Source organism: Austrofundulus limnaeus, unplaced genomic scaffold (assembly GCF_001266775.1).
Source record: "Austrofundulus limnaeus strain Quisiro unplaced genomic scaffold, Austrofundulus_limnaeus-1.0 Scaffold441, whole genome shotgun sequence".
Lineage (NCBI taxonomy): Eukaryota > Metazoa > Chordata > Actinopteri > Cyprinodontiformes > Rivulidae > Austrofundulus > Austrofundulus limnaeus.
The window spans coordinates 129,989-135,694 of NW_013952843.1; the positions used below are offsets into that span (position 1 = coordinate 129,989).

The 5,706-nt window shown below is 35.8% G+C and overlaps 1 long non-coding RNA gene across 1 annotated transcript; it reads left to right on the forward strand.

The window, feature by feature from the left end:
* The first annotated feature begins 156 nt into the window (after positions 1-156).
* LOC106529415 (uncharacterized) lies at positions 157-4,464 on the forward strand. The gene is made up of 3 exons (XR_001311638.1): positions 157-246; positions 3,903-4,032; positions 4,242-4,464. It is a non-coding gene; the product is annotated as an uncharacterized LOC106529415 (long non-coding RNA).
* Positions 4,465-5,706: the final 1,242 nt, after the last annotated feature.

Consider the following 5,706-nt stretch of genomic DNA (forward strand, 5'->3'; position numbering starts at 1 on the left):
TTCTATGTACAGTAAAAAGAAAATACAAATAAAATGAAATAAAAGGCAGCAGAGAGAAGAAAAATAACATTTCAAAAAATGTTTCAACCCCTGAACCAGAATCTGATCCAAAACCTCAGTTTTTTTGTGATTTTTGGTTCTGTTTGGTTCTGCAGGTCCACATCAGGCTGTCTGAGCTCAGGATCATCAGCTGTGATCTGATGTCTCAGATCATTCTTCTGACTGATGCTCGTCTTATCTCTGCGGGTAATCTCACCATTAAACCTCCGACACACACACACACACACACACACACACACACAGTGCTGGTGTGTGTAGCTCTGTCTCTTCAGTAGATTGTGAGGAAACGTGTCCTCTGTCCTCTGCATGGAGTCCAAAAAGACCCCAGCAGGTATTTTCCCCTTCAGTTTACAGCAGAAGAACGTAAAGAATAAAGCTTTAATCCAGATAATTTCTGTCTGGATTATCTGACATGTTCCAACAAAGCTTGACCTTGGAAATCTGTCAAAGCCATGTTTTATGTTTGACCACTTTCAGCTCCTAAAGAGAAACAAAAAGAAGTTAATTAGGTTACATAAAGCCTCAGTTTTTGTTCTTTCTATCTGTTAACTTGGGTTTTTCTGCCTCTGAGAATCCTCTGAGCTCGAGTTAACGATCAATTTTACCCTCGTTAGGAAAGCATAGAGAATTTGTGTGTGTGTGTGTGTGTGTGTGTGTGTGTGTGTGTGTGGCGGGGGGCATTCTTATTTTTGATGTTTTTTCCACTTTGAACATAAAAGTTTCTCCACATTAAAGATTTTGGAGGCGAGACATTTGAATGGACTGAATAAAATTAACCAAAAACCCACCCGTCAAAGTTGATCTACTTTATGACCACATTTTAAATTAAAGGCCAAGTATCTCTGAAAGAAATGTTTGTCATCCGCCACCTTTAATGTGGAGTTTGAGTTGTTTTTAACTGTTTTTTATTCATGATTCAATGAAAGTGATTCTTGCTAGAAGACAAAGAAAGTTGGTTCCTCATTTTGAGTATTGTGGCCTGAGATAAGAACTCCCTGCATATCATACGATCACTCACACTTTGGTAAAAATGACTTTATAAAGGTGAATAAATCAGTTAAATCTGATCTGGCTCCCAACAGTAAAAAGCAGGACAGAAACAGTTTATCGCCCTTTTTGTTTCTTTCAAACCCACTCACTAAAGAGTCAAATATTTTACTGAGAACAGGCAAACTTTTAGCCTTTAAAAGAAATAATTCAATAAAAAAAAAATTAAAATAGTGCAGAACTAGCTTCTCATTTGGGAGATTAGCTTTTTTGCTAACTTTAGAAACTGTTAGCGGATTAGTTTCCACCAAATTGGAGTCCTCTGATTTTAAGTCNTTTAGTGGATTAGCATTAGTTTCCTCTAATTTATCTGTTTAGCAGATTAGCATTAGAGAGCTAACATTCTTGTTTAGCGGATTAGCATTAGCTTCCACTAACTTTTATGTTTTAGTGGATTATCTTTAACAGAGCAAAGACTCTCGTTTAGTGGATTAGTGGTGCCCTCCACTGCATCTTAAATTATATTTRGCTCAGAGTTTGTGTTGTGAATGACTCTCAGCTACTACCACTCCAGATTTTAGCTGAGTATATGTGAAAATGCCGAGTTGTAGGCATTTCTTTTTGTGCRTGTTTGTTGGCTAAGGTTAATCAGCTGTGGCGGCCATTTTGAATTGTGTTTAAATGGGTTTGAGAGGTTCGTCCTGTGATTGACATGAGTTTCACTGATGTCCATGCAGTGGTCGTTATATTTTACTAACAAAGATGTGCTCCAAAATGTGGGCGTGTCATTCTTCAGAGCTTGAGCTAAAAATTAAATTCTGGCTCAAAAATTAGCATTAATTATAATAAATTTTCCAAACATTCCATTTGAACAAACAGAAACGTTGAGTTTTTTCTTTGCTTTCGTCCAAACCAGCAGCTTGTTTCAGTTTAAATCTGTCAAAACGTCCTTGCTGAGCTCTTTGATAAAGCCGACAGATTATCGATTCCTTTTTGCCTTTTTTCGCTGAATCATCAAAGTTTAAAAGCTGATAAGACGATTCATTAAAGGGTTTGTATTTTCAGACACAGTTTGTCTCGTCAGCAGTAAAGTTCCTCACAGGCTGCTGAACATGAAGGTGAACGCCTCTCTTGTTGTTGTTGTTTATGTTTTTGTTTTTTATTTACGTTCAGGACGTTTCTAAAATTATACCTTCAGTTAATTCAGGGCCCGCACAGAGTCCTGCTTAGAGAGCTCAATGTCTGTATAATTATAAGGTTTGTCTTTAGCTAAAGTGGATTTATTTCAATAAATTTTTAGAGTTAAAATTTAAACTAACACAAATTAAATGGAAAAATCACTGTATTATTACCATGAATTAACATAATCTATTATACTGAATTGGATTCTTCTGATTTTAGGAAAGTACCTGACTTAATTAAAATTTTAAACTTTTTAACAAAAAAAATTAAACCAGTAAACAGTTTTATTTTGTATATTCTTGTTTCATCTCCTCCTGTTCTTTAGCGTATATGTAACCAGTTAAAGGTTTGATTATTGAAGGTTTTCTGCTTGAATGAAGAAGTGTAGATTTATATAAGATAAAAGGGCAATTTAGCTGTAATGAATTTTACCAAGTTTAGCTTTTACAGAGCTAAAATTGGGATTTAAAGTTGGTTAAAATTTTTGTTTTTAACTAAAGAAAAAATTTTGCAACAAAAAACAATTTATTTAAAATGGAAAAAATAAGTGGCTATGGATWATGGATGGATAAATATTTTAGTTTTTGATATAATACAACAGCCTGACATATTTTTTCATTATGACACAACGGCCTGCTTTATTTTTTAAATTATGACACAATGGCCTACCATATTTTAAAATTGAGTCAACAACCTGCCATAACTTGTTCATTACAAGATCCAACTTCCTGCTATATTTTTCTAATTAAATCACACAACAACCTGCCCTGCATGTTAAAAATATGATACAACAACCTGCCATATTTTTTCATTATGACACAACCRCCTGCTTTATTTTTAAAAATGTGGGTCAGTGGCCTGCCATATTTTAAAATTGAGTCAACAACCTGCCATACCTTGTTCATTGTAAGATCCAACTGCCTGCTATCTTTTTCAAATTAAATGACACAATGACCTGCCCTGCCTGTTAAATGTATGATACAACAACCTGCCATATTTTAAATTATGACCCAACGGCCTTCCATAAATTTGATATAATGGCCTACCCTGCTTGTTAATTATAACACGACCTGCCATATTTTCATATGACACGATGACCTGCCATATTTTTAGATTATTGGTTTATTATATATAAATACATCATACCATAGATTATGATACAAGTATTTCTGAACTATTTTAGAATCAGGTTCATTTGTTTTATTTATTTTGCAATTATTTTATTTGTATCAAAGATTTATTTTTAAACAAATTTTATGGCTCCAGTTTAACTCCATAAGCTTCAGTTCCAAACATCTACTTTTTTTACATTTATAAAAACTGTTAATCCTATTAAACTAAGTATTTGAGCCTCATTAAGCCTCCGGAGTGATTACACTTTACCATAAAATTTAATTAGGAGTAGGAAGSTCTTTTTGTTCTGGTGGGGGCGCGTTTTGAATGATTCTCTGGACCACAGTGTCCTGATCCTGCTGCCAGCTGCTTTTCTTCAGTTTCCTGCACGTCCTCTGCAGGTCGCCTGGTCGTTAGCACTTCAATTGTTCTGCCAGCGTGACGGAATCTGTCCGTGTCCATCAGCGCCGGCTGTTCGGCTTTGTGCAAAATTAAAAAGTGTGACAATAGTCTGAATAATTAGCTCTGTGGGTGTGAGCCAACTKTGTTCTGTCTTCCAGTGTTACATGGTGACGGTTCTGCTGGACTTCCTCTGGAGGCCTCCACCATCAAACAGCCGAAGTCGTCTGATTAGTCGACGCCGCCTTRTTGGGCTTTCGGCTGTTTACACCTGGAACAAATGAAGCAGAGGTGACTAATTTCTTGTCAAATTAATGATAATAACACGGATTATCCATCCGCGTTAGCTGTTACTCCGTCTCATTAAAGCATTTTCAGAGTTGTTTGATCATTTGAACGTTCAGCTGATGAGCCTGAGCGTGTGAGCCGAAACACCGGGTCGTTAGCTCTTCGCTTCTGGGAGGACGATGGTTACAGAAACAAATTTTCTTTCCCATCAGAGTATCTCTGAGGTTTGGAAACCCTCGAGTGGGCAAATCAATCCCAGCTTTATCCCGGAGAGCCCGGATGGATCAGAGGTGGAGCTGAGTGCAGGTCACTCAAGGTCTTCGGCTCACATTTTAGCTGCTTTCTGTTCATTATTGTGATTATGCTGAGTCAGCGTTAGTTTGGAATCTAACTCTGAATACTTTGATGTTTTACCTGTTCATAAATCAAAACATTGTCAATCAGGGGCTTTTAGTTTGTCTTTTGTAGTTTTACTTACTTTCTAAGTTTTATTTACAAATATTTTCTCCATATAAATACACACAGACCTCTTCAATTTCTTCAAACATTTGTATTTTAAAATAYATATATATGCTTCAGCAAACTGGCTCCTTTAGCTACAGTTCTTTTTAGTCATCATTCTGGAACTTTTTACTTGTCTTTTTACTTTTCTGCAACTTTCATATTGCTGCTTTTAGCTACTGCTATGCTACTTTTAGCTACTGTTGTACTTTTAGCTTACCCTTTGTTCTATTTTACTACCATTTTGCTTTGATAGCTTGTGTTTTTCTATTTTCGCTACTGTTCTACATTTAGCTTACCTTTTTTTTGGGGGGGGGGGTTGCTGACATTTTGTTACACTGTTAGCTTGCCTTTGGTTCTGCTTCTTTTACCGTGCCTTTTGTTCATTTTTAGTTACTACTCTGCTACTTTTAGCTCAACTTTTGCTCCTTTTTAGCTACTGTTCTGCTACATTTCACTTATACCTTTTTGTGCTTTTCAGCTATGTTTCTGCTACTTTTAGCTGGCCTTTTGCTTGTTTTAGCCACCATTTTATTTTTAGCTTGCCTTTTGATCCATTCTAGTTATTGTACTTTCAGCTTGCCTTTTGCTCCTTTTTAGCTAATGTTCTGCACGTTTAGCTTGCATTTGCAACATTTTAGGTATGGTTCTGTTATTTTTACTGTGCCTTTTTTGTTTCAGCTACTGGTCTGCTAATTTTAGCTGGCCTTTGGCTTGTTTTTAGCCACTATTTTACTTTTAGCTTGCCTTTTGATCCATTTTAGCTACTGTTATGCTATTTTAGCTCACCTTTTTAGCTATAGTGCTGTTACTTTCAGATTATTTTAGCTACCATTCTGCTACTTTGTGCATATGCCTTTTTCCTACTTGTAGCTACAATTTCGTTGCTTTTAGCTTTCCTTTTGCAGCTTTTTAGTTATTTCAGCATACTTTTAGTTCTTTTTAGCTATTGTTCATGTTTTAGCTTGCCTTTTTAGTTAGCACTATGCTACTTTTAGCTCACCTTATATGCTTTTCAGCTACAGTTCTGCTAATTTTAGCTGGCCTTTTGTTAATTTTCAGCTACAATTTCTCTTTTTAGTTTGCCTTTTGCTCCATTTTATCTATTGGTCTGGTAGTTTTAGCTAACCTCTGGCTCTTTTTTTTTTTAGCTTCAACAGCTTAATTTCAGCTTTT